The sequence below is a fragment of the Vespula vulgaris genome, chromosome 10 (assembly GCF_905475345.1).
Source record: "Vespula vulgaris chromosome 10, iyVesVulg1.1, whole genome shotgun sequence".
Classification (NCBI taxonomy): domain Eukaryota; kingdom Metazoa; phylum Arthropoda; class Insecta; order Hymenoptera; family Vespidae; genus Vespula; species Vespula vulgaris.
The window spans coordinates 4,648,808-4,675,000 of NC_066595.1; the positions used below are offsets into that span (position 1 = coordinate 4,648,808).

At 32.8% G+C, this 26,193-nt stretch overlaps 1 protein-coding gene and 1 long non-coding RNA gene across 5 annotated transcripts in view; one reads left to right on the top strand and one right to left on the bottom strand.

Moving 5' to 3' along the window:
- LOC127067033 (uncharacterized) overlaps positions 1–22,220 on the top strand; it is a 44,772-nt gene extending 22,552 nt beyond the window's left edge. The window contains exon 3 of the long non-coding RNA XR_007782535.1: positions 20,645–22,220. This is a non-coding gene — a long non-coding RNA (uncharacterized LOC127067033). The remainder of the gene's footprint in view (positions 1–20,644) is intronic.
- Positions 1–26,193, bottom strand: part of LOC127067026 (small conductance calcium-activated potassium channel protein) — a 164,777-nt gene that overhangs the window by 136,465 nt on the left and 2,119 nt on the right. The window lies entirely within an intron of this gene.

The window sequence follows — 26,193 nt, forward strand, 5'->3', positions numbered from 1 at the left end:
TATCTTTCTCTTTCTCTCATTTCTATATTTATACGTACACACGTACGTAATAATGTACGTAGAAAAGAAAAAGAAAATTTTGCCGAGTGATTCTCGCGAAGTAAAATATAATTCGTAGAGGAATTTTAATAAGAGTTATATAACTTTGAAGTTTCGTTAGGAGAATTTAAATATAAGCAGCGAGAAAGACAAATGCAAGTAAATTTGTTTGGTTTTGTTTGGTTTTCCTCTTGCATAGTCTTATATAAATAAGCAGATACTACGTATAATTCTACACGTAGATATGAGCTTTAGTCGTAGTGGGAGAGAAGCGCACGGGCTTATAGAAAGCTTGGCGAAGTTCGTTAGGAGTCCTTTGTCTCTTTGTCTCGTTGAAAGCTTAGAACTGTAAACATTTAGGCGCACGTTACATCGTCAGTGGACCTCGGCGAAACTTGGCAAGAGAAATGTGAAATGTCGTCGTCGTATTAAGAGTCAAGAACCAACCACCTCTTCTATTCTACCTCGTTCTATGCTTTTTTGCTTTTTGGCTCTTCTCGGCTTTTCGTCTTTTTAATATGAAACGAGAGAAAGCATCTTTCACGCTTTTCGCTTACTACTTACTCCCTTTTATGAGGATTTTATGTACATTGAAAACAAAATGACAAAATTTAACGCTTGCCAGCAAGTTTTAGATGTTACCAAGAGAACAAGGTTATACCTTGTATAATAAGTTAATTGCAAATATAATCGAATGAAAATTAATGATTAACGAAAATTATTATGGCTTTCTTGGGCGCATTAAACGACATACGCTCGTACGATATATTCATTCATTATATACTTGAAAGGTTCTTTTTTTTTATTTTTTGTTTGTTTGTTGGTTTTTCTTTTCTTTTTTCTCTCTTTAGATTTAACACTTGTTAATTTTTATTCCAAGCTAAGATCTTTTTTATTTTAATTTTTTATTTCTTCTCTTTTCTTTTTTTTACCTTCCTTTTTTTTTTTTTTTAATCCTTTTTCCTTACTTTTATTTCCCGACTTTGTAACTCGTTAGCGAAAGTTTGTCTTTCCTCTTTTTGCTAGACGCACATTTGTGCGACTTAATATACATATATTCGTTCTGTTAAAATCAGTAGAAAGAAAAGTTTTTTCGAGTGTCGACGACTCGAAACATAGTTTCTCGGATGAAAGAATCTTTTCATTTGCAAACTGCTGAAGTTCCGCAAACAAAAAAAAATTTGCAAATTTTATCACTTGCGTCGTGAGAAACATCGGAGGAAAAGGTTTCGATCGATTCAAAGAAAAGGAGAAAGGGAGAGAGAAAGACAGACAGAGAGAGAGAGAGAGAGAGAGAGAGAGAGAGAGAGAGAGAGAGAGAGAGAAAGAGAGAGAGAGAAATTACGAGTTCTTGTACGTCGTTTGTTCACCCTTAGAAATCCAAATTTATTTCTAAGCTGATGTCCGGCCAACTGGAAATTTATTGCATGGTACACGTAAACCAGCATATGCTCGCTTTGTTAATATAGGGTTTGCGAATGATCGTTCCGAATCATTTATGTCTTATATACGTATATACAAGGTGAGTCTAATAATTAGGATCTCCGACTATAACTCTATTTTTATTGAAGATAAAAAAAAAGAGAATATTGCATCGGTTAACAAGTTGTGGTACATCGTGTAGTGAGATTTCTTTTTATTTTTATATTCTTTTTTGCATCATGGTACAGTTGCAAAGCGCAGTTGAATTTATTTTTTTAATTGAAACCATACGATATATACATATATATATTTTTCTTTTTCTTTTTCCTTTTTTTTTAATGAATTGATTACTCGCGCCATTCTAAATAAAAAAAAAGTATTCCGTAAAAAGGAATAGACGATGATAGAGCTCGTTAAACAATCCAAAACGAAACTCTTTTAGAATTTTTTTCTTTTTTTTTTTTTTACAATTTTTGTAGCTCGCTTACTAGATTCATCTTGTATATATTTCGTCTGTATGTGTGTATAGAGAGAGTTTGAAAAAGAGAGAAAAAGAATGAAATTATATTCGCAAGATGGAAATATAAAAATAACGTAGACAATAGAATGTCAAAGTTCTTATCTAATTGTCTGAATTATCTTTGATGTTATTTTTTAAGATTTAAAAAAAATGTAGATATCTAGATAGAGTGAAAATGAAGTGTGAGGTTTATTCGGTTGGTTCGGTGCAAATGTATCGAATGAATAAAAGCATTGACCCATATAAATCTTTATAATAAAAGCGTGCCGTGTTACTTGTGGATATATAATCAATGGACTCTACGTTTCGACGCGTTCGTATATCGTTCGAGCAATATATAATTCTTAAAGAGATTCGATCCTTTCAATAAAAAAAAAATAAAAAAAAAACAAGTTCGAAAGAAAAATGAAGCTTAAAAAGTTGTTCGAAACTTTGGAAAGATCGAAGAATGGAAAAGAAATAATTCTTTATTATCGAGAAGTAGAAAGTTTTTTTAAAACTTAAATCGATTTTGATTCGATCAAAAGATCTTTCTACTTTTTTTTTCTGATTTTAGTTGATTTTGCTTTTTAACTTTTGATGAGTTAAAACGGAGCTATTTAATTGGAACATTCTGATCGATAGTTTGTCAGATCATTTTTGTTCAACCAACGTATACCTGTACTTATGAAATATTTACATTATTTGTCAAACTTATATATATATATATAGTATATAAGTTATTTTATAGAGGGTGTTTCAAGGGAGTTCCTAAGTGATTTTAAAAATTAATTTTCAGATAGTAAAAAAGTTTCTAATAAGCTTCTGAAAGAAGAACAAAGAAAAGTCAGTTTAAAAAAATGTCGAAAAGAGAATTTCTTTTTTCTTTTTTTTTTTCCTTTTTCTTTTTATTTTAAATCACTTGAGAACTTTTGGATCCATCATGTATTTATTACGTTTTACTCAAAGATTTGGCAACGACTGACAACGAGGATTTTGAAAAGAAATCTGTATTTTATTTTTTCTCTTTCTTTTCTTTTTTCTTCTTTTCTTTTCTAAGTTTTCGATCAATGAGCTTGTCGATAATGTGCCATCCGATTAATTTGCGACGCGTCGAGCTTTTTAGGATGCACTTAAGACACGTACATAAAACGACAGATGTGCTTGGATTAAACTTTTTACGGGCAGTCTGGCGAACATAAACTTTTTTATAACTTTACTAGGGAAACACAAGTATGAACCGGTTTTATCGGAAATTTTGTCTTTTTCAAAGCTCATTCCCTCCTACGAATATTACGTTCCGACACTTTAAACGTAGCCTCGTTTACAGCAGTTAAACAAAACGATTTCCCGCAAAATAGGTATTGCGTATGTGTGTATTTACGTTGTATAGGTATGTGTGTAGGTGTATGTATGCGTTTAATACGCTTTACTAGAAAATCTCAATACGATTTTAACAAAAGATACGATATACATAGACATGTATATATATACACATATATACAGTAACGTACATAGGTTATACTCATTTCGTTCGTGTTAAAATTAAACGAACATCGAATGTGTTCCAATTTGTTGCTCTATATAAAGAGTTAACATTGCGATAATTAGTGGTAAATGAGATTATTTGTTTCTCATTGAAATCTAACATACAATCATCGTGAATATATATATGTATATATTACAGAATGTAATTAAATGATATATAGTTGATCTATCATTAACTTGACTAAAATGTGATTCATTTTTTAATACACTTATATATTTTTATTAGAAATTCAGAGGAACTTTCCTAAGAGATGTTGATGATTATACGTACATATATCTATACAGAAACAAGAATGAATTTTTCTACGAGAAAAAGACAGTAGAAGAGGACAATGTTATCGAGACAAGGGGTCAGAGAGATAAAGAGAAAAAGTATAGGGTTGACCATCGTTGAGAGTACCTGAAGTGGTGTTATAAGAATAGCCAGGAGGTTACTCGTCGGTGGTATCGTTTCTAGTAGCTCGCAAGTATAGTTTATATATCTACAGTGTGTCCTATGCATCGTTAATAAGTAGAGATATACGTAGTACATAATATAGTATGTATGTATATATATATATATATGTATATATGTATGTATATATGTATATGTATATGTATGCATCCATGCACGCATGCATGCATGCTTGAATTCCTCAGCCCGCTCATCTCCACATTTTCCATTAAATTTCTAAGGACGATAATAAGCAGAAATATATTATAATTAAATAATTAATCATAAAATTAAAGTAGGAATATGTTTGATATTTTTTCATAGTTTTCTTATCTCTCTCTCTCTCTCTTTCTCTCTCTTTCTCTCTCTCTTATATATATGTATATATATAATTTATAAATATATTTTATCGTTTTAGATATTATATATACTTCTTTCGTATTTATAAAACATAAACGCTCCTTTAAAGTTTCTGCCAATTTAATAGATAAATAAACGTAATAGATAAACGACCGTAGTCGAGAACGTAATATCGTTGCAGGCAAATCCCAGAAAAATATTACATTCGTTTTTATCTTCCTACACAATTTGTCTATCCTAGAAAAAGAAGATAAAAAAGAGTAAACTTGTACGTGCGAGAAATAGAGAGAGAAAAAGAGAAAGGGGAGAACGAAAGAGAGAGGAAATCGATTCGATACTTTGAATCGCCTTAACGGAAGCATCAAGTTAAATCGTGTGTGCGTAACGGAAGTCGACGAGTCGGTTCGTATCCGATCTCTTCTATCTAGTCGTCCCACAACCCTTCGATAGGAGGGATGAAGTGAAGGGGGAGAGAGGAGGTAGACTGAAGCGGAATGGGCTTTCATCGTTTGACCGCAAATCCAATCGTGACGAGGGATAATCGGCCCTCTTACCGGCTTCGTTCGTTTCAGAGTGAGAGAAAGAGGGATGAAGAGAGAGAGAGAGAGAGAGAGGGAGAGAGAGAGAGAGAGAGGGAGGGAGAGAGAAAGGGAGGGGAAAGGACTTGGCTTTCTCGGATAAAATGCACAAGAGTTTTTCTCGATAGCGTTTGGATATTTCAGTGTCAACTGTAATGATTTTGCTAATCTTCTCTTTTTTATTATTTTTATTATTATTATTATTATTATTTTCTTTTTTATATTTCTTTATCCTCGTTAGGGTTATTAAGAATAAAAAGATATACAATGTGTGCGTTTGTACAAGTGTATATGCGTGTTACATGTGTGTATATATATATATGTATGTATATGTATATATGTAATAATGAACGCGAATGTCATATGAAAATATCAACATCGTCATCGTCGAAATTAATCTACATAGTTATACACTCGTACACGCGCCTGAGTGCACGTATACAATTCACATATACGTGTGTAAGTATCGATTTGTATTCAGCTACCACGAGGTCGTTGCTGTTTAATAATCGAATCCAATTAAAGCTGGTCTGACTCTCACGCAAAATACAAGTCTCTCTCTCTCTCTCTCTCTCTCTTTCTCTCTCTGTCTCTTCTCCCTCTTTCTCAAATAAAATTCTAATAACAAGGAGAAGGGAATGGTATATTATCGTAAGAAATGTTTCTTTTTTTATTTCTTTTCTTTTCTCTTTCTCTCTCTCTTTCTTTTTCTCATTTACCTATGTATCATAAATAAGATAAGGGAAAGAGGGGATTCGAATGATTCACCTTCGTCGAGTATTGTAAATTTTATAGAGACAAGTAGTTACTACGTACCAAGTCGAGAGAGTAGAACCTATATTTTCGTTTGGATCGATACGTTAGCGTTCAGTCGCTTCTCCGATTTTTATTCGACGTAATGGTATACGAAGACGATCGATTAAACAACGAATACGGTCTTATCTGAATCATAAACTATCATAGATTTATTTATTTATTTATCTCATATATATATATATATATACATTATTTTATATTATTTACTTTCAATTGAAACGATCGATTAATTCCATTTGTTTCAAAACCTTTAAAATACATAAGAGTTTCGATCACTGAAGGAGATTTAGCTTTGAAGGATGCGACCCGAGAGGTCACAAATTTTTTAATCCTTCGCATTAAAACAAATCAATTTAAATCACGTTAAAATAATATTCTCTCGTTTGGAAGATTCATGCAAATGATGAAGTGAGAAATACACACATTGTGCAAATTCGATCGTAATATAGACCAAATATGGAAGTACATATTTTATATATCGTTCAGCAGACATTAAATTAATTTTATTTTATATATATATAATATAATATAAATTTATATTGTCGTATGGGGAACAACGATATCCCCTGTATCCCTGTTTTACGAGACTTAAGGCTACCATTTGTTCGTAAATCCTTCATTGGTTACAATCTGTATGAACTTTTCTCATTGATAGATTTTAGAGGATTTTCGGATCATTATTTTTTTTTCTTTTTTTTTTTACGGGTAATAAATGATGATTCGATGGAGTTAGGAAACGCTCGAGGTTAGTGGACGACGACGATAAACGGAATGAAATTTCACCGTCGAATGAGGATGCTCGTCGTTTTAGGGTTAACGTTAAGGGTTAACTATTTCAGAGTTTCTAGAGTGGCTATAACGTTCCAAGACGTTTTTATTCTTCCACTTGTTTTTTTTTTACTGGTCCTTTCTTTTTTTCTTTCTCTTCTATCATAGGTCTTTCTTTATCCGTCTCCGTCATATTACTGAGTCCCCAGAGAATAACCGAGCTTTAAAAAGGTAATATCCTTTAATAAAAATTCCAGCTACGCGATGGAGACCGATTTTTCTTATGCGTCTCTTTTTTACTTGTCGCTTCTTTGACCGCACCAGCTGCGGAATGATTAATAGAATACAAGAATTAAGAAGGAGAGATATATAAGAAAGTAAGATTTGGTCGCGAGCATAAGTTGCATATCTTACATTTCGTTTTCTGTCTTTGTAAAATGTTTGCATTAGTAATGTTAGGAATGAAAAACTTCGACTAAATGTAAATTGGTTTAAAACGTTATCTAATGTCGTTAGTTTATGTGAGAGAAAGATAAAGAGATTGAGAGATAAGTTAATACACGAAAAGTCTCTTATCTCTTCTATCTCTCTTATTTTTTTTTATTTTTAATATGCATACATATATATATATATATATATATATATATATATACATACACATATTATACAGCTGTAATATACGTGGGTGTTGCAGAAAGAGAGAAAAAAAATACGTATACATACGATCCTAATAACTTAACATAATCTCGATGACGATAATATAACTTTGTGCTAAAAAGAAAAAGGATTGAAGATTTTCTTCGTGTTATCTTATCAGGAGGCTGTGAACTCTTTTGGTTTGACCTATACAACTATACAAAGGTCGCTACCACCGCGTGATAACCTTAAGCCTTTAAGACAAAGCTTATATCTTTTCTGACGTATAAATCGTGGGAGTTAATTTTGTGAATAAATCGCCAGGCAATTTAATTTCCTGGCAATGGATAACTCGGGACGTCGTCGTCTTCGTCCTCGTCCTCGTCCTCGTCCTCGTCCTCGTGGTTGTCATTGTTGTTGTCGTTGTTGTTTCGTAAGATCGAAAAGGAAAAGGACACGACCTCCGGTGATCTTTCACCGATGTTACATCGAAGAGAAATCGCGACGTGAATAGGAGATATGAATAGACAGACGATACACCATATATATTTATTTTTACCAATGAGATCTTTGTCAATCTAACACTTTACAATCCGATATAAGACCTTTGATTTTCTTTTTCTTTTCTTTGTATAAATAGAAACGATAAAAAAGGTCGGTTGCTTTAGATCTCATGACTTAGAACAGTAGTTCATATACTTCGATATAATTTTATTTAGAATTCAAGGTTTAGTTTCTTTATTATTTTTTATAATTTTTTTTTTTATTATCTCCATTTTTAACTATTATTTATTAACGAAACTAATGCGTCGCTTTAGAACTCAGAATCGTTCATGACTTATCGGACATTATTTTATTTCTTCGATTATTATCGATGCGAATTAAATATTCTTCAGTTCAATGGAATCAAAAAGGTTTTCTTTTTCTGTCTCAGATCGAACGAATGAGAAATGATTTCGAGTAACGAATTTGTCACGTTTAAAATTAATGGTGTATCTTGTCGATTAAAAGCGAGAAATTTGTCGTATTATTTATTAATTATTACTTTAGAATTCGTACCGTTATCAAAGTTTCCTAAATGGTCATGATAATGAATAATTGAACCTCACGTGACAGAATTTTATCCGCAAAGAGGTCACATAATTGAAGCAGATATCCGTAGATAGATATCTTTATAGGATACACCTGTATACAAGTACGTATGTACTTCAAGGTTCACTCTGGTTAACGGGTCAATCATTGTATTGATTTAATGCAAACTACTTGTCTCTCACGTAGGACCGAAACAAGAGAGAGAGAGAGAGAGAGAGAGTTCCTCCATCGAAAATCCGCTTATCATATCGATATCAGTGATTGAGAATCACTGACACAGAAACCTCGTTTTATAAATTACTTGAAATTATTATTAGATATTATTATAGACGACGCTACTATAAATTCGATCAAATTTGTTTTAAACAGAGATCAAGAATCTATATCGTAAAATCAAATTACAAAAATACTATTCATTTGATCGGATATTATTAATCGATTATATCGTTAATAACTATTAAGAAATCGTACATCATCTTTTGAATGATCTTAATATTCATATTATACAGAATTATCGTTCTTCTCTCTTTTTATCATTTATCATCATTCCGTATGAAAATCTCGTTAAACGAACGGTTTCATCGGAATGATTTTATTCGTAGATTCACGATAGAGTTGCAGTCTCAAATCGATAACTAAGTATCTTGTTATAGAATGATGCCGGGATCGTTTGTTTGAAAAATAAAGAAAGAGAGAGAGAGAGAGAGAGAAAGAGTGGACGGACAGACAGACAGACAGACAAGGTAGGAATCGTTTTCAAACTATATTTTCGAAAGTTCGCCTCGAAATATATTACAAGGAGAGCATTTATTTATGGAATTCACGTCATACATCGTGATCGTACGTCATAGTAAAGAAAACGTAGTGTTAAGAAAGAGAAAGAGAAGGAGTGAAGGAGACAACGCAATGGTTTACTTTAAGAGACGTAAGGAAAACTACGCGCGTCACCAAAAAGCTCTGGTAAATTTTCACAAAACAAGACAAACGAATTCATGCTTGGCTTATCGCCCAAAACCTACGAGCATACACGCATTCATTCATATCCATTTGTCGTTATCCATTCTTTCCGAGTGATAATTGAAGATGATTCATGTAATAAAATAATTAGAACGCGGGATAAGCGCGACAAAGAAATGGAAAAAAGAAAGGAATAATTCTTTTTTATTTTTTCTTTTGTTTTATTTTATTTCTTTTTTTTTCTTTTTTTTTCTTTCTTTCTCTCTTTCTTTCTCTCTTTCTCTCTGTTTTCTTTTTTACGAACGAGACGAGAATTTTTTTTAACGACGTCGTGAAGTTGCTGTTTGTAATATAAAATGTTACGTTTTCTTTTTTTTTCGTTTTTCTTTTGGTTCGTTTGTTTGTTTTTTTTCTATTTTCTTTTTTCTTTTTTTCCTTTTCTCTGGGGGGGGAAAAGTGAAAATGAGAGAAACGAGTGCGTTATGAAAAATCTCTCGCGTACGTTTTTATCATTCGATTAATTACTTATCAGGAGAAAAGTTTTCGGAGCTTTTAGATATGTACGTACTAGAAATTATCGATAGGCTCGATATCGTTGAAAGCGACGTTTTCAAATGCTATATTAAAATTAGAATAAAACGGGGGAAAAAAGCTCGACGTTGGTTAAACGATACGATAAGTATGAAATTCTTATCTCTGTTAAGCGTATATGAAAATCACATTTAAACCATCTAAATCTCGTAGGAATGAAATTTTATTCGCGTTGACGAATATGATTAAATATAATTGATGAATCAATTTAAAAAAAAACAGATAACAAATCTACGATCGTTTAGAATGTTACATTATAGAGTTAATATTAGAAAATCGATGACACTAACGATTCGTTTGACGAGACGAATGTGGTTCATCCTTGAAGAAAAATAAAAAATTGTTAAAAGGAAAAAAACGAGAGAAAAAGAAGAAATTTGTCGTATGGAATTTAGTTATTTCTGACGTGATGATTTCGTGCCAAAAAAAAAAAAAAAGAAAAGAAAAAAATAGTCGTCTTAGTCGAATATTCACGTTTAGAATTTTTAACACGAAACGACGAGGACGACGAAGACGACATTACGTTAGTAGTACGTGTCACGATCGACGTTTCGGAGTTATAAGAGCGACGAATTGACTCGCGAGAAGGGTGTTGTACAAGCTATCGAGATTAACGAGGACCGATAATAAACCAGATTATCGTTGATAAAGTTCTCGAGCTTTTTGTGATAAGTATAATGTTCTCGTTTTATCATATTCCTCGTAAGAGATAGGAAAAAGCTTTTTCCTTTTCCTTTTTTTTTCTACTTTTCCTTTTTTTTTGTTTTCGTTTTTTTTTCTTTTTTCCGTTTCTGTCCTTACTATTAGCATATTTCTGCACAAACGTTCTCCTAATAGCGTTGCTTCGAATTATTCGAATTTTCGAGCTTCAACACCGTCGTCGTCGTCGTCGTCGTCGTCGTCGTCGTCGTCGTCGTTCTCGTTCCTCTTCATTAATCTGACGTTTAATGAACCCAACATCCATCCAACCCACACCTATTACTTACACGCAAACCCGAACCGAAGACTTTACAGAGAGCGTTTCTCTTCTAATTTGGCCTAGATCAGCCCAATTTTCATCGTTCTAACCTTACCTTGAAGGTAGAAGCAAAAGAAAGAGAGAGAAAGAGAGAGAAAGAAAAAGAAAGAAATAGATAGAAAAGTAGAAAAGTGTACTCACATTTCTCTTCTTTTTCTTTTTTTTTCTACTTTATCTTCTCTTTATTTTAAAGCCAAGAACAAAATCTTAGCTTTCGCTATAAATAAAGTCGCGAGAGTGATGCTTTAAGAATTTTTAAAATAGAAAAAGGGAGAGAGAGAGAGAGAGAGCAAAAACTTGTATTTCGTGAATAATTGAAAAGTTCATCTTCTTTTTCAACAGCCTTTGAAATATTCGAATAAAACATCTTCTTTTAGCGATGTGAATGAGAATTTATCAAAGACAGAGAGAGGGAGAGAGAGAGAGAGAGAGAGAGAGAAAGATCAAAGTAAATTTCCTTTTAATTTTATGCAATAAGAGATTATAATATCTAAAGATTACTTTTAATAACACATAAATCGTACGAGATCTTTTACGTTATAGAAAAATCGATAGATCATTTGAAAAACTGATAGGCATATTTATCTCGCACGCGTTGATACATAAAATATGTTAGATGAAAATGTTCTCGATGATTGTTATCGCAAAATTAAAATGATTATGATTATTAATTAACTACGAATCGTAGATGCTAGTCGTACTTAACGGTTAACCTAAAGTGTTCGTCTGTAACTAAGCAAAGTTTCAACTTGCGTTTAGTTGAAGTTCGTTTGAACCGAAATTAAATCAACTTTGTAGAGACGGAAAGGAATGAAGTGAAAGAATGAGCCACGTAAAGAACACACACACGTGTAAAGAAAGAGAGAGAGAGAGAGAGACAGACAGATAGATAGAAAGAGAAAGATAAAGAGAGAAATAGAAAGAGACATACGTATATTCTCTTTGGTCTTTGTTCACGGAAGCAATAGAAAAGGAAGTGAGAGGGGTGAAGGGTATGAAATAACTGCACGAATGACTCAACGTCGAGAGTATGCCACTACACGTTTGCGTTTGCCAAAAGAAAATAAAAAAAAGAAATAAGAGAGAAAGAGAGAGATATACTTCGCAATACATCAAATTGAGACGAACGGGAACAATCCTACGTATGTATCGCTTTTTCTCGGTAATTAAATTAGAATAATGTATTCCATCGATCAATTATATCCTTTTGTTATGTATCATAATAATTATAATTACGGATATATTCTATTATGAAAATTAATTTATACACGGTATTTGTAATTAAAATATACGATTATTCAATATCAAAAATGTACTTCTATAATAATATTAATTTTTAATTTAGAGTTTAATAGATCGAAATTAAAAATGCATCTCTCTCTCTCTCTCTCTCTCTCTCTCTCTCCTCTCTCTCTTTTCTCTATTGAGAAATATTACAAATTATTACACTTCCGTGTACCTATAAATATTCAATGTCGATATAGGATGGATAGGTCGAGTTCGTATCGATTTGATATTATAGAGAAGTTTTCTGTTTGCAGTGTTTTATAAGGAAGTTACACTTTGACAAATGTGAATTATCCAACGAAGAAAGACCCAAGACTCTCTTGCACAATCTTTAGCATCGTTGAGAAGCATCGTTTGTCTTATCTTTCCTGATATAAGCATTTTCCAAGCTGTTGCGCTTCTTCGAATAGTTTCGAATCTCGAAGGTGAATATACAAAAAAAAAAAAAAATTACTGGTTTACACGATATGTGTGTCGACTAAAAAATACATATATATATATTTTCTTTTCGTTTATTTTATTTTTTTTTAGTATTCTTTTTTTTGTATACACACCTACACACACATTCACAAATGTGTCAAGTTATATAAGTCCGATCGTTGTTTCCAGGCATGTATTTTTTATCGTAACGATAAAGTTACCAGAGAAAGCTTTCTAAAAGGATCGAAACTCATGACTGGGACGAGTTACATCAACGTTGACAGGATATAGGATAAGGCATTAAGTTATTTACTCACTTGATCTACCATTTCTTAGTTTATTTATTTATTTAACTAAGATAATGTTAGATTACACGGAGATCACTTTCCTCTTCTCTTCTCTGACATTCTTTTCTATTCATTTTTTAACATATCAACACGTAATGATTTTAATTACGATTAATCATATTAAAAATTTTTTTCTTCGGTCAAACAAATTTATATGTTTCAGCAAACTTAATTATCGTACAAGAAATATCATGTTTCCTTTTAATGAGAAATATGATGTTCAGTTTTTATCGTTCTACTACCAGACGTTTTCAGTATTGACTGTGTTACTCGTAGCGTTCTGTAAACGAAACGAACATTTCAGGCAATATTAATTACATGGCTTGTAGATTTTTATAAAAATTTCAGAAATACAAATATAGTTTATTTCGTGAACAAATATACCGTAAGTAGCTCGTGTAATTATATTAAATGTAATATACAATATTATCGTGTATTATCTTATCATTTATAAAATTCCAATCAGAAATTTTTTATTCGTCTTTTTATATCATTTATTTTATTTCACACTTCTATACTTTTTGTCAAAAGATTATTAACGAGTATGTATAATGTAATATTTTTGATAATTCAATTTCGTTTTAATTCATTTGATAAAAATATGAATAGAAAAGAATGTTTAGTGTATATATATATATATATATATTTCTTTTCTTTGATTATTTTTTATGAACATAGATATATTTTCTTTTAATTATCGCCTGCTGTGATTAATAGAAAACAAAAAGGACCAAAACAATATATCTTCTCTTTTTCCTTATTAAAATTCGTATTATAGATAAGATTTAAATGCCAGACTTAGCTTAACTACTGGGTCGATCAATCAATCTCATGGATAAACAAAGTTCCAAGCAAGTTTACGTTTAAGTTTTTGCTTGTGATTGGCGTAGAAGGATTACGTTGTATCCAATGAGTAAGAGCGACGAGCGCATCTTCGATCGATCTATGTGTTTCTAACTCATGTATATTCTCTCTCTCTCTCTCTCTCTCTCTCTCTCTCTCTCTCTCTCTCTCTCCCCTCTCTCTCTCTCTATTCTCGCGTATCAATGTCAGTTTCCATAAAAATGACAGCAATGCTTTTCTCTTGGGGTTGTCTACGAAATGCGTTATTCCATTATACGATTGAAATCCATTTTAGATTTTCATATCCCGCAGGGTATCTAATATTTACACAAGTTACAACTAACTTTCTTTATAACGAAAAATGTTCGTTTTAGTCTTTCCGTTCCGAAGGAGAAAATAAGATGACGAAGAAAACGTAGAAGAAGAAGAAGAAGAAGAAGAAAAGAAAAGGAAAAGAAAAAAAGAAATATTTTTCTACGAAAAATAAAGAAAATCGAAGAGAAACTAAAAAAAGAAAAAGGAAAAGAAGAATAGATTAAAAAACGTTAGATCTTTCATCTCTGATTCTTCTTCCCTTTTTTGTGGTCTATTTCTCTTTTCTTTCTTTCTTTTTTTTGGCGGAGGGGAGGGGGGAATTTCATTAATTATCTTTTTAAACACGAATACGAGATTTCTAGTTCTCTTAGATTCTTCTCTTTACCAGCAGCCATTATTTATTCGCAAGCCAGAATTGGCATGTTTAATGTACGTACATACGACGTACGTACGTACGAATAAACGAACGTAACGACGAACTACATATATGCGTTATGCACATTAATTCAGATATGCGATGCAACGTTGATGCATCTCCTGTGATTTGTTTCCACGTAACGTAACGAGTCATACTTGAAATGCATAGTTTTGGATAAGCAACGACACTATAAACTTACATAGATTTCGCATCGTATATGTATTAACAGAGGCACGAGATAAAATTTGATTCACGAAGAAAATAATCGTAGGACTTTATCTTTTCTTTTTTATCGTCTAGACTTGAACTTTGTTATAATTACATATTTGCGTGACAACGCGTCTTAAATAATTTCAACTTTTTACTTATCGAGTGAGAACTTTTTGCATAGGCGAAATTTGTTCGAATAAACGGAAACGAATTGTTGAAGGAGTGAATAAAAAGTGCTTGTAAAAGAGAAGAAAAGCGTAGCTTTGTATGAGAAAGAGAAACGATAAAAAGAAAAAAGAAAAAAAAAGTACAAGAAGAAGAAGAAGAAGAAAATACAAAAAAAAGAAAGAAAAAAGGTATCACGAAAGTTCGTCTCGAGCACGTCTTGTATTCACACTGAGAGATGACCTTATTACGAGGTCTTAATAAGCTAGCCAAATGAGGTCACGTACACACGCGCCCCAAGGCAGTTCCAAGCGCATATGATTGCGCGCAAGTCCATAACTGTATGCACTTAGGTACGTACATTCTTAAAACTGCTTGTGTGTGTGTGTGTGTGTGTGTATATATATGTATGTATATATGTATATATGTGCGCGTGCGCGTACCTCTTGCATACTGATTAGAATTAAAAGTGTGTACGTGGTAAACAACGAGGACATCGATGTCGTAGATTAAAAGTTCTGAAAGCACATCGATTAACCGATGTTTGTTACTTCCAATCATTAAGGTTATAATTACTGTCTGACAGGGGACTTCTTTTAAACAATTTATGAATGTATGTATGTAGATATGTGTGTGTGTATATATATATATATATATATATATATATACGGACAACATATACGTATGTATATACACAAGTTATGATAATTGCAATTAAATAAATGGGTCAATTAGGTGGAAACCTATCGACAAGTAGTTTTATGAATATTTCAATGGAAATTTCCATTATGGCGAGTGTCATTTTTTATCGTGCAAATTTACAGAGCGAGCATCGATATTGTTTAATAATCGTAGAATGATCCGAAAAAGTATATTTTACGTAATATTTTGTTACGTGGTGTCGTTGATAACAAAAGTGAAAAATGGTTTCGTTCTAAATTTTATTTGGCAATTTAAAGAGAAATAGAGCTTCATTTTTTTTTATTCGGGATCATTTTGAAAGATCAATTATTTATGAGAAATTATATTTGTAATTATTGCTTATCAAGGATTCAAAAGTGATCGAAAAATATTGAATACCATTGGTATTATATTATCTGCATTTATTTTAATTATAGACGGTAATATGATATAATGTGTAATATTATGGATTTATTTTATGCGTACACACACCATACACCCGATTATACTTAAAACGTTCGATAAAATAAATCGTACTCGGCTACGTCGCGTTTAATTTTATCGACGTTTCTTTTCGCATCGAGTTAGTCGTCAGCCGACGAAGTTAGGCGATATCGTTGAATATTTAAATGAACATTGATTCGGTCGAGCGGTGTGAGAAGCAGACACATTTTAATCGATACGATCGAACCTCGAAAGATAAATTTATCAATTGATTTGTAAATTATCGATCATTTGTTCGAAATACGATTGAATTCAACGAAAGTACGATGAAATTAGCAAAATTCAAAGATGTACAAAACTGTTTATACTTTTACGCGATATTGTTTTCTTAATACATTTTACTTACTCATTCGCACGGTTTGCAAAAAAAAAAGCTCACACTAATTAATTCAAGAAAAAATATCGCGAAAATCGTACGTACTTTATATATTCTTTTTCAGTTTTTCATTTTACTCGAAACATTTTAATTTCTCTTTTATGCCTTTATCAAATAAAACGTTTTGAGCGAATACATTTCTATATTCTAAATTACTTTTTTATATAGTTTTACGTTTAGTTTAATACAAGTTTTGTACATTTGTAAGTTAACTTTGATATACGACTTTTTTTTTTTTTTTTAATTTTAATATGCGATATTTTTCTTTCTTTCGTTTATTTTTGCACGTACGCATCCACCGTGTAAAAAGGGAGTATCCAAACCAGTTGTAATTTATACGATCACGTTAACGTAGAAATGTTATTAAATCGTCGTGAAAAATATATAATTGTGATAACAGAATGAGTAACAGAATTAGTACTAATAATAATACTTGTTCCTCGAATAACCATTTTCTAAGTAAAGATTCGAACGACTTGTAAGTCGTTGAACGACGAAAGAAAATTTCTGAAGCATACGTTGCTTCTTGCTTTTATCTCGTCAACGGATACGAGATTGGTGATTCGGCAAGGAGCCAAGAAAAATCACCTCGGTGCACTCTTTTTCGTTTATTTACGTTAGGCATATCGAGATGGTGGCACTCGTGAACCGAAGGCGTTGAAGAAGCGTATACTCGGCGATGGAGGATCGCAGCTCGATCATCGATCGAAATTTGCGTATCGGTAAATATATATATACATACATATATATATACACATACACACACATATATATATATATATATTCGACGAAGAGATTTAATCGAATCGTTGCTTATATGTTTATATACTTTCGTAAGGAACTAGGGTTTATACAAAGTGGCACGTGCCGAATGACGTAATCAAATTCGAACGTGATTTTCAAGATTAAGACGATGATCTATAGCAATACATTTCCCATGCATACTTTTTGTCAAATATATGTAACGCATACACGCACAGAGAAACAGAGAGAACAAACAAGGTCTTTTCTGTTTTGTTTGTTTTTATTTTTGTCGATAAAATAGCAACGTTGTCGTCGCAGCTCCTAGAATAAACGATATTCCTTTTCGATATTATCCATCTTAAGAAAGATGAAAAAAAAAGAACGTAAAAAAAAAATCGGACTAGCGAGAGCACGCTCGATCAAACCTTGGGACATAATCCAATCGATCGGATATAAAATGGATGGTCTATGTGCCGTATACCGTTTCCGATATGGCCCGATATCGCACGACATTCTTACGTTACAGTGTCAGTCGAGAACCGTCCTTCTAAACGGAATTTTATTACATCATATGCGCCTAATAGATTTTTCATTTTATCGATCTTTCTTCTTTCTCTTTTCTTTTTGTTTCTTTTTTATCTTTTTTTTTCTTATTTTTTATTTTTTTTATTTTTTACTCTCAACGGATGAACAAATTTAGACGCTTGGTGTAATGTAAGATTTAATACTGTATGTGTTTCAAGTTCGGATAAAATTCGATAGAAAAATGGAAAAAGGAAAAGAGGGATGAAAAATAGATATCAATTATCGTAATATCGATTAGATACTATTGTTATAAAAGGGAATAAGTTTTTAAAGGGAGAGCCTCCATGAGGAAACTATTTCAATATGATATATTCGACTTTGTCAAACGTGTAACTAAACTGCAGTAACTCGTCGACAAGTATGCATTAGTAGAAACGATTCAGTGGGTAGTCGTGTTTCCTGCTAACGAAGCGATGCGGTAAAGCTTGCGTTCACTGCACCAAGCAACGCCAAACTAAACCGCACAGAGTCGTATCATGCTATCGTGTTAAAGAAAAAAGAAAAAAAAAAAAGAAACGAAGAAGCCAATTTAAATTTTGTATATATGTATGACCGTCATTCGATTCATATACTGTAACGATGTAACGAGAATCTATATATATTATATTTTGCGTTTCACCGGGTAGAAGTAAATATATCTATGTGTGTATATATATATCCTATCGTTTACACGTATATGTAAATCTGTACATAACTCTTTGAATAATATTGAAATTATTTTTTTTATACAAATACTTGTTTTATATCAAAGTTACATGTGGATCTTTTTTTTTATATATATATAAAATAATTTACGTCGGTAAACCGTTGTTTGGTTTAACCAATATTTTTAACAATGATCAACTTGTTATTTGTGCCAAACAAATTTGCAAATTAAAGTGATGATTGTTAAAAGGATGTATATATGTATGTAATATTTATTTATATTTTTTCTTTTTTTTTTTCACGATCATAAAATGGTCAAAAGCATGCAATGAATCGGGCGTAGAACGATTTTTCAGTTGAAGTATAATTTAAAAATTATTCCAAACTCTTCTAGTATGACTACATAAAAAAAATATAAAGATGCATAAGTATACAATTGCACTTAACGTCAGGCGTGACCTTTCTCTTTAACAGCGACCCGTTTTACTTTCGAAACTTATGTTTCTCGTAGAGAGATCGTCATGAAGGATCGTCGATACGTATTACCCTTGTAAATGTCCCATTAAAGTTAACTCTTTTTTTCTATTTTCATCTTTTATATATATGTGTGTGTATGTATATCGTGTCTCTTGAGGATTACTTAAATTTTTACCTATAGCTTGATATTTGAAATAGCTTTGCTACAACTGTACAATAATATAACAAGTGCACATGCTCTTTGTTACACGTCGATGGTACTTTAGTAAGAGAAAAATGTTAAAAAATTTGTGGGAAGTAGTACAAAATATACGGTTGAAAGGTCACTGTGTTTCACACAGCTGAACTTGACATTTCGATTTCGAACGTTTGTTTATAGTCTACGATGTATTTATAAGCTTAGCGCCAGGAGAATCGAAGATAGTGTTCTAAATGCGTTTTATGAGTACGCCTCGTGGATTAGGATGTTGAGAGGAAGTCGATTTTAGTGTGCTTTTATGTGCGGTGTATATTCGATTAATGCTAATGAACAATTTTTTATTTCTTTTTTCTTTTTCTTTCTCTCTCTCTCTTTTTTTTTTTATTTATTTCTTCCTTTTCTTTTCATCCTTCATCAACTAAAGTTTTTTTTTCTTTTCTTTCTTTTTTTTTTTTATAAGCAGCGAGAAACACGTTAATAATCGTTTTAAATATAGAGATGCACAGAGAGCTAATTAGTATCTTAAATTAAAACTGTGACTTTCCGACGAAGTAAAAATAAATTGCATAATTATCGCACTTTTCTTATCGCTCTCAACGGATATTGGCACCGGTTGGAGAAAAAAAGCGTCGGCTTTATATTCGCGTTTTCATAGTATTTCAACACGAGGTAAGAAACGATCGATTCGACACAACGTGAATAATGAATGAAAGAAAGGGCGAAGTACTACGGAGAGAAATATCGGATTAAAAATGTGTGCGTGTGAGATGTTTTTTTTTTTATCTTGTTTCCTTTTCTCAAACGATAAAACTTACCGTTCCATTATGGTAACGTTTATCGGATTGAAAAACGTTTTGAGAAAGAAATTCAAGGATTGAAATATCCTTTTAATATAAAATTTAATATTTTTATATAGAACATAATTTTAATATAAAACAAATTTCATTTCTATTAAATGCTTACGAAAAGATCGATCATATCGAATTGTATTTATTGATTATGTGAAACTCTGCGCGTTTAATATTCGTGAAACTCGCGTTCGATCAATAATCACGAGAGAGGGAGAGAGGAGGGGAGAGAGAAAAAGAGAGAGAGAGAGAGAGAGAGGGAGAGAGAAATAAACAAACAAAGAGAGATTAGAGATAGAAAGGACGTGAATTACGATGGGATGTTGTGATAATTTTTCATTCAGTTATCGAACAGCCAGCGTACGACGCACACGTCACTTCCTATTATTCCCTATCTCGGTTAGGTGAGAGCGCGTAACGCAATAACCTCATATTTCGGTCCATTCGGTTGCATTAAGCATCTTTGCGCTTCGCTCGTCCGTACATTGTTCTAGTTTCTTGATCTTATTATAGGCTTCTCTTACAACCTAAGTGGTATTCTTAATGCAATATTGAAGTTGTTGAAACTTTGTAATGTCTACGATTGTTAAGGTTAATATATGTATATATATTAATATATAAAGCCAAGATCTTATTTTCGTATTCATAATTAACAGGTAGTTACGTTCGGATGGTTTGTGAATTTGTATTATGCAAAGTAAATAATAGATAATATAATTTTAGATAAATGCACATTCGGAATATCTTGTTGATTAAGTTTCTTTTAACGTAGTAATATCTACCGTAGAATTTATTTTGTTGCTTTTTGTTTTCTTTTTTGCAGTGCCAACAGCAGAAAGTTCGAGACGAGTTTTGGGAGAAAATTAGTTTATGGAACGATGTAGAGAGAGAGTGAGAGAGTGAGAGAGAGAGAGAGAGAGAGAGAGAGAGAGAGAGAGAGAGAAAGAGAGAGAGAGAGGAAAATAACAAAAATGACAACAAGTCGATGTTAGTTATGAAAACATTAATTTCCACGTCATTGCGTTCCAACCAACGTCGAGGGACCTTGAAAAGAGAAATTCTTTGACCGTCATCTCGTGGGTGAATACAAAACGGGCAAGAGTTCTTTGTACTTCTAGAAATAGCTTAAATATGTGTGTGTGTAAATGCAAGCGTGTGTATGTAGTACCTGTTGCCATCTTATAATCGCTATTGAAACGATGTACTTTGAGTGTCGTGAAAATGGTACTTCATCTTACAGTTTCATTACTTATTTATAAATTTGTTAAAGATTTATCGATATGTTTAAGGAGGTAAAGCGTGAAGAGTAATCGTGATTGAATTCGTTCGAGGGGCTAAACAACAAAGAACGTTCTATTGACGTTTATTTCGAAATGTAAATGACGTTACTTATATGTCTACTTTTCTGGTCCGTTGCTTTTTATGATTCGATTAATGCGAAATTGTTTAAGAATTAGAAGAAAAAATGAAAAAAAAAAATAAGAGCAACGACAAGAAAGAGAATTTTTTATTTCCTATACAGTTCTATTTATTCGTTCAGTATTTTTATTAATTAATTGCGAGTATTTCATGAAATATGTAAATAATTATTATACATATATATATATATGTTTTGATCAGTATATGTACATAAATATTTTGATATTTAGTATAAATAATTAAACGTTGAGTCATTTTTAACGTTAGTTGTATTACGTAGAATTATATTTCGTTAAACATAGCGATCAAAAATTTGTTTGAAATATTAAGAAAATATCAAACAAAAATACTCGTTCGAATAAATAGAAAACAATATTTCTCTTATATCTCGAGAATAGAATAGTTTTTATTAAAAATCGTATCCTAGAGAAATTTCAAAGGCAATTTAAAGACTTCTCATCCATGAGAGAAAAACGAATGTAACTATGAAATTCGTTCGTATTTTTTCGAGATTCATCCAATCGTATCTATCATTAGAATTCCTAAATAATCAAGGACAAGACCTTAGTAGTAATTTTATCAAATTGGCAACGATCGTACGGCTCGACAATTTCGTTGAAAAAAAGAGAAACATAAGTCTCGTTTCATTAATCCAAGGGACTATGTTGAGACGATAGTCCAGACCAACTACGTTGGATGGGTGGGTGGACGAAGGGGTGGAGAAAGAGGAAGAGAAGAAGGGAAGTAGGGTCGTAACAGAGCAACAGGAAAATCAGCCCCATTTACATCAGAATCTCTTCCATTTCTTCGGTGACTCTCGACATCCAATTATCTGTACACACGCTACCAACCCGGAAACTCGAGCATTCTCGAGTCAATTCTACAGAAGACCACCATCGCTGTGTAGCGATTTTACGAGAAAGCGAGAGATAGATAGATAGATAGAGATAGAGAGAGAGAGAGAGGGTGAGAGAGTGAGAGAGAGAGAGAGAGAGAGAGAGAGAGAGAGAGGAGGGCGCATAATTTACATGGGCAAGTATGCGCGCGTATCGCTACGGTGGAAATGGTGGCGGTGCATCGATCAGAATAATTTACGGTACTGCTCGTAAATTTTCGAACGGACGGCATTATTTCTGACTCGAAACGGTCGTTAATTTTTCAAGAGTCGTACCACGTGCTCTCGCGTAGTCTCATAAAAAATTTCAATCCTTTTTTTAAGAATAAGTTGCAAGGTATAATTATATAAAAATGAAGAATGAAAAGTGGAAATATATTAAGAAATATTCTCTCGATTTAATCTGTATGTGTATGGTGTATATATATATATATATATATGTGCGTGCGTGCGTGCGTTTTTTTTTAACTTCTTTTTACTTTTTGTTTTTGTGATATACGTATAGTCTCGTTTAATTTTTTTCTTCTCCAGAGTGTAAGCAATGCAAGCTACTTTCGACTGGCCTTACCAGCGCGAAAAACATTTTCTCTCCCGCCAACCCGCCCTTTTTTCTTTTTATTTCTTTTTTCTTTTATTTCCATTTAGAACGACCACGGTATGCAGAAGCAACGCCACTTTTTCTATCCTTTTCCTCGCGCCGCACTTTTCACGGGGGAACAAAAAACTCTTTTGGTGCAATGCCGGTTCCACCAGCGGTAAAAATAAATCGACCGAGCTATCTCTCTCTCTCTCTCTCTTTCGGGCGCGTATCAGAAGCAACACGACGAAGAGAGATTCTAAAAAAGAAAGAAAAAAAGAGACAGAGAAAGAAAGAGAACATATACGTTTTATTTGCGACAATGCCCCTTTCTCTCTTCTCCTTTCTTCTCATCTCTTCTTTTTCCGTATATCTCCCGCGAAATTCAATTTTGCGCAGCCGAGAGACTGGCAAAGGAGGGTCCAAGGAAATAGGACGAAGGGTAACGGGTGCAAAGTGGTTTGTACGAGATAGGAGATAAGGGATTAAAGGTTGAAAAATATATATATATTTATATATATATATTTATTTATTTATTATCTTGTTAGGTGAACCGAAGTACGTACGTACACGTATTAAATATTTTAGATAGATGTATGTTCGTGAAGGTGTCATTTCTAAGAAGAAAAATATTTAACTACTTACTTACACGGCGATGGAAGAGAGTATAGTATTTTGAAATAAAAATGTGTGCTTATATGGGGAAATAGAAAAAGGAAATAAGTTCGTGGAAATGGCAGATGTTGAGGAAACGAGAATTCGTGAGAAGATAGAAGAAAGTTTCTAGCGAGAAGAAAAACGCGAAATGAAAGAGGAAGACAAGAGAAGCCAAAAGAATGTCTTTTCTTCTTAGTTTCATTTTTTCTTTCTTTCTTTCTTTCTTTTTCGACAGACTCGAATGGCTGTAACGTGAAAAGAGGAACAAGTCAGACTCTGAGACTTCTTTCGGAGTTTTCTCTGGAATATCGGTCAGTGCCTCGTCTCGTCTAGCACTAGTAAGCATTTATTCTTTCTCTCTCTTACTCTCTTTTTTCTTTCGTCTCCATTATTTTACTTTTTTCCTCTTTTCCTGTACTTTTTTTTCTTTTTCTTTTTTTTTAGTCTGTCTCTCCGGTTCATCGACGCGGGTGCATCGAACATGAGTTCTCGTCTCGGAGCGTTTAACAAGCTCTACGTTTTTCCTTTAACGCGTTGGATATACCGGACTATTTTCAACGTGACTCTTCTTTTTTACTTTTCGTTTTGTTTTTTGTTCAAGCCTCGTGACCATGGATGGCCTACGATTATTGCGTTCGATGTAAACGTTTATAAAGAAAAAAAGAAAAAAAGAAAGAAAGAAAGAAAAGGGAAATCTCACGAGTGGCGGTATTTATAGAACTGAAAAGAAGAAAGAAAGAAGAAAAAAAAGGAAAAAGAAATAATTGGCGTAGAGAGAAAGATGTAATAAAGTAATTCGTTTAGTACGCTTCATAAATACGAAACATATAATTATTATAATGAAAATTACATTATAAATGATAATTATTCATCGACTGGCGATATTATGAAAGCATTTTACGATCACGTTTCGTTTTACATAAAATAATAATGACGACGTTTCCTGAATGGAAAGTACGACATGGGCCCACAACGATATTCAACGTGTTACACTCGACACGAGCGAACGAGATCGTCACGAACTTTTTATTTTTTATTTTTTTTTGAATTTTTATTTCGACGAATTTTCAATCTTTTTTTTCTTGCGGGAGCATATACTAATCGGAGATTTTTTTTCGCTTCTTAAATCCCTTCCATTTGTCTCCTCGACAACAAGGAGACTCCTTTCGATAGGGGAGTGCCACTTCGCTAAGGGTAGAAATCTCATTCGTTTTACTTATCTACCTTTCTACTTATTCTTTCTCTTCCTTTTTTATTTCTCTCACTTTTTTTCTCTATCCTTGTCTCTCTTTTTCTCACACTTTATCTCGAGAAACGTTACATTATCGGATCCTTATCTCGAAACATGGATGATTCGATTGGCAAGGTACTAGAATGATAGACTGTCAATAAACGATCAGCTGTTCATTTGAAACTAGCGATAATTTGATTTAGAACGAATAACGATGCATCAGAAAATTTGATCGAAAGAAAGAGAAAAGAAAGAAAGAAATTAATAAATAAACAAAACGAACGAACGAACGAACGAACGAACGAACGAACTAACTAACGAACGAACGAACGAACGAACGAAGAAAGAAACAAACAAACAAGCAAGCAAGCAGGCAAGCAGGCAAATAAACAAAGTTACTGAGTTTCGAAGAACCTGTACGATCAGTTTTGCGAGTTAGAGGAAACGAACGGATTGTTCGCAGTAGTCCGTAATTAACTCGTCGATATTCGCTTTGCAGGAACTAGGAGGAAATAGTAGCTCTGACGGTGCGTGAATGCAAACGACGAATGACGACGAAAGCGTAGCTGCATTTAGGAGCGAACGGTTAACGATGATCGATCGATCGGTAATTTCGTTCGGTCGCGAGATAAGCGGTCTAGTTTTCCTTCGGTGTTACACGTTTAGTAAATGTATATAAGCGGAAAAGTCAAGGGAAAACGTGCCGAAGAAAAAGGAAAAGGAAAAAGTATAACGAGAGAGATATCGCTTTTAGATTTTCCTTCCTGACTCGATCATCTCTTTCCTGTCGTATTTTCTATAACGATATACGTTTACGTATTCGATAAAAGAAAAAAACGGAAATGTCGTTTTGAAGATAAACGTTTATTAAAGGACACAACGTTTTTTTTTTTTTTTTTTTTACACGCGTACACGCTACCCGCGTTGATACGTTTCGCGTAGATGATAATGTAAAAAAGAACGATCGATAGGAGGCAAGGAACGCACGAAGGGGATGGAACGTTTATATAAACGTCAAGGTTAGACGTCTTTACATTCACTGTTGGTGCACGTTAAGTTCTCGCTTTTAGCTAGCTTGAAAGAAGAAAGGAAAAGGAAAGAAGAAAGGAAAAAGGGAAAAAAGCAAAGTTTATAGAAATAACATTGCTTAAACATTAACGAAAGAGAATACGAAACTAGAAAAGAAGAACGACCCGATTAAATGTACGAAAGAGAGATAGAAGAGTTCGTTAAAGGGAGGAAAAGAGATAGCGAATTTTCTCATCGATATTAGGTACACTTTGCATAGTTTGACGATTGTATAAGGGGATATGTGTATTAGCTTCTTCTATCGACATAGAAAACATTGTTCGAGTCTCGGTTAAATGGAAAAGGCTGCGCCGGAGATTCAAACGTTCGATCGTAAGGTCTACGCTCTTATCGACTCAAAAGCCGACGGCACGGCACACGAGAGTCACGTTCTCGGTGCAAGGACGGGTGTAATAAACATAGTTGTTGCTAAATTTTTTTTCCTTTCTTTTTTTCTCTCCTCTTCGTCTTTTTTCCTTCCTTTTTTTCTTTTTTATCGTCAGTTTACTAGGAGATAGAAGAAAA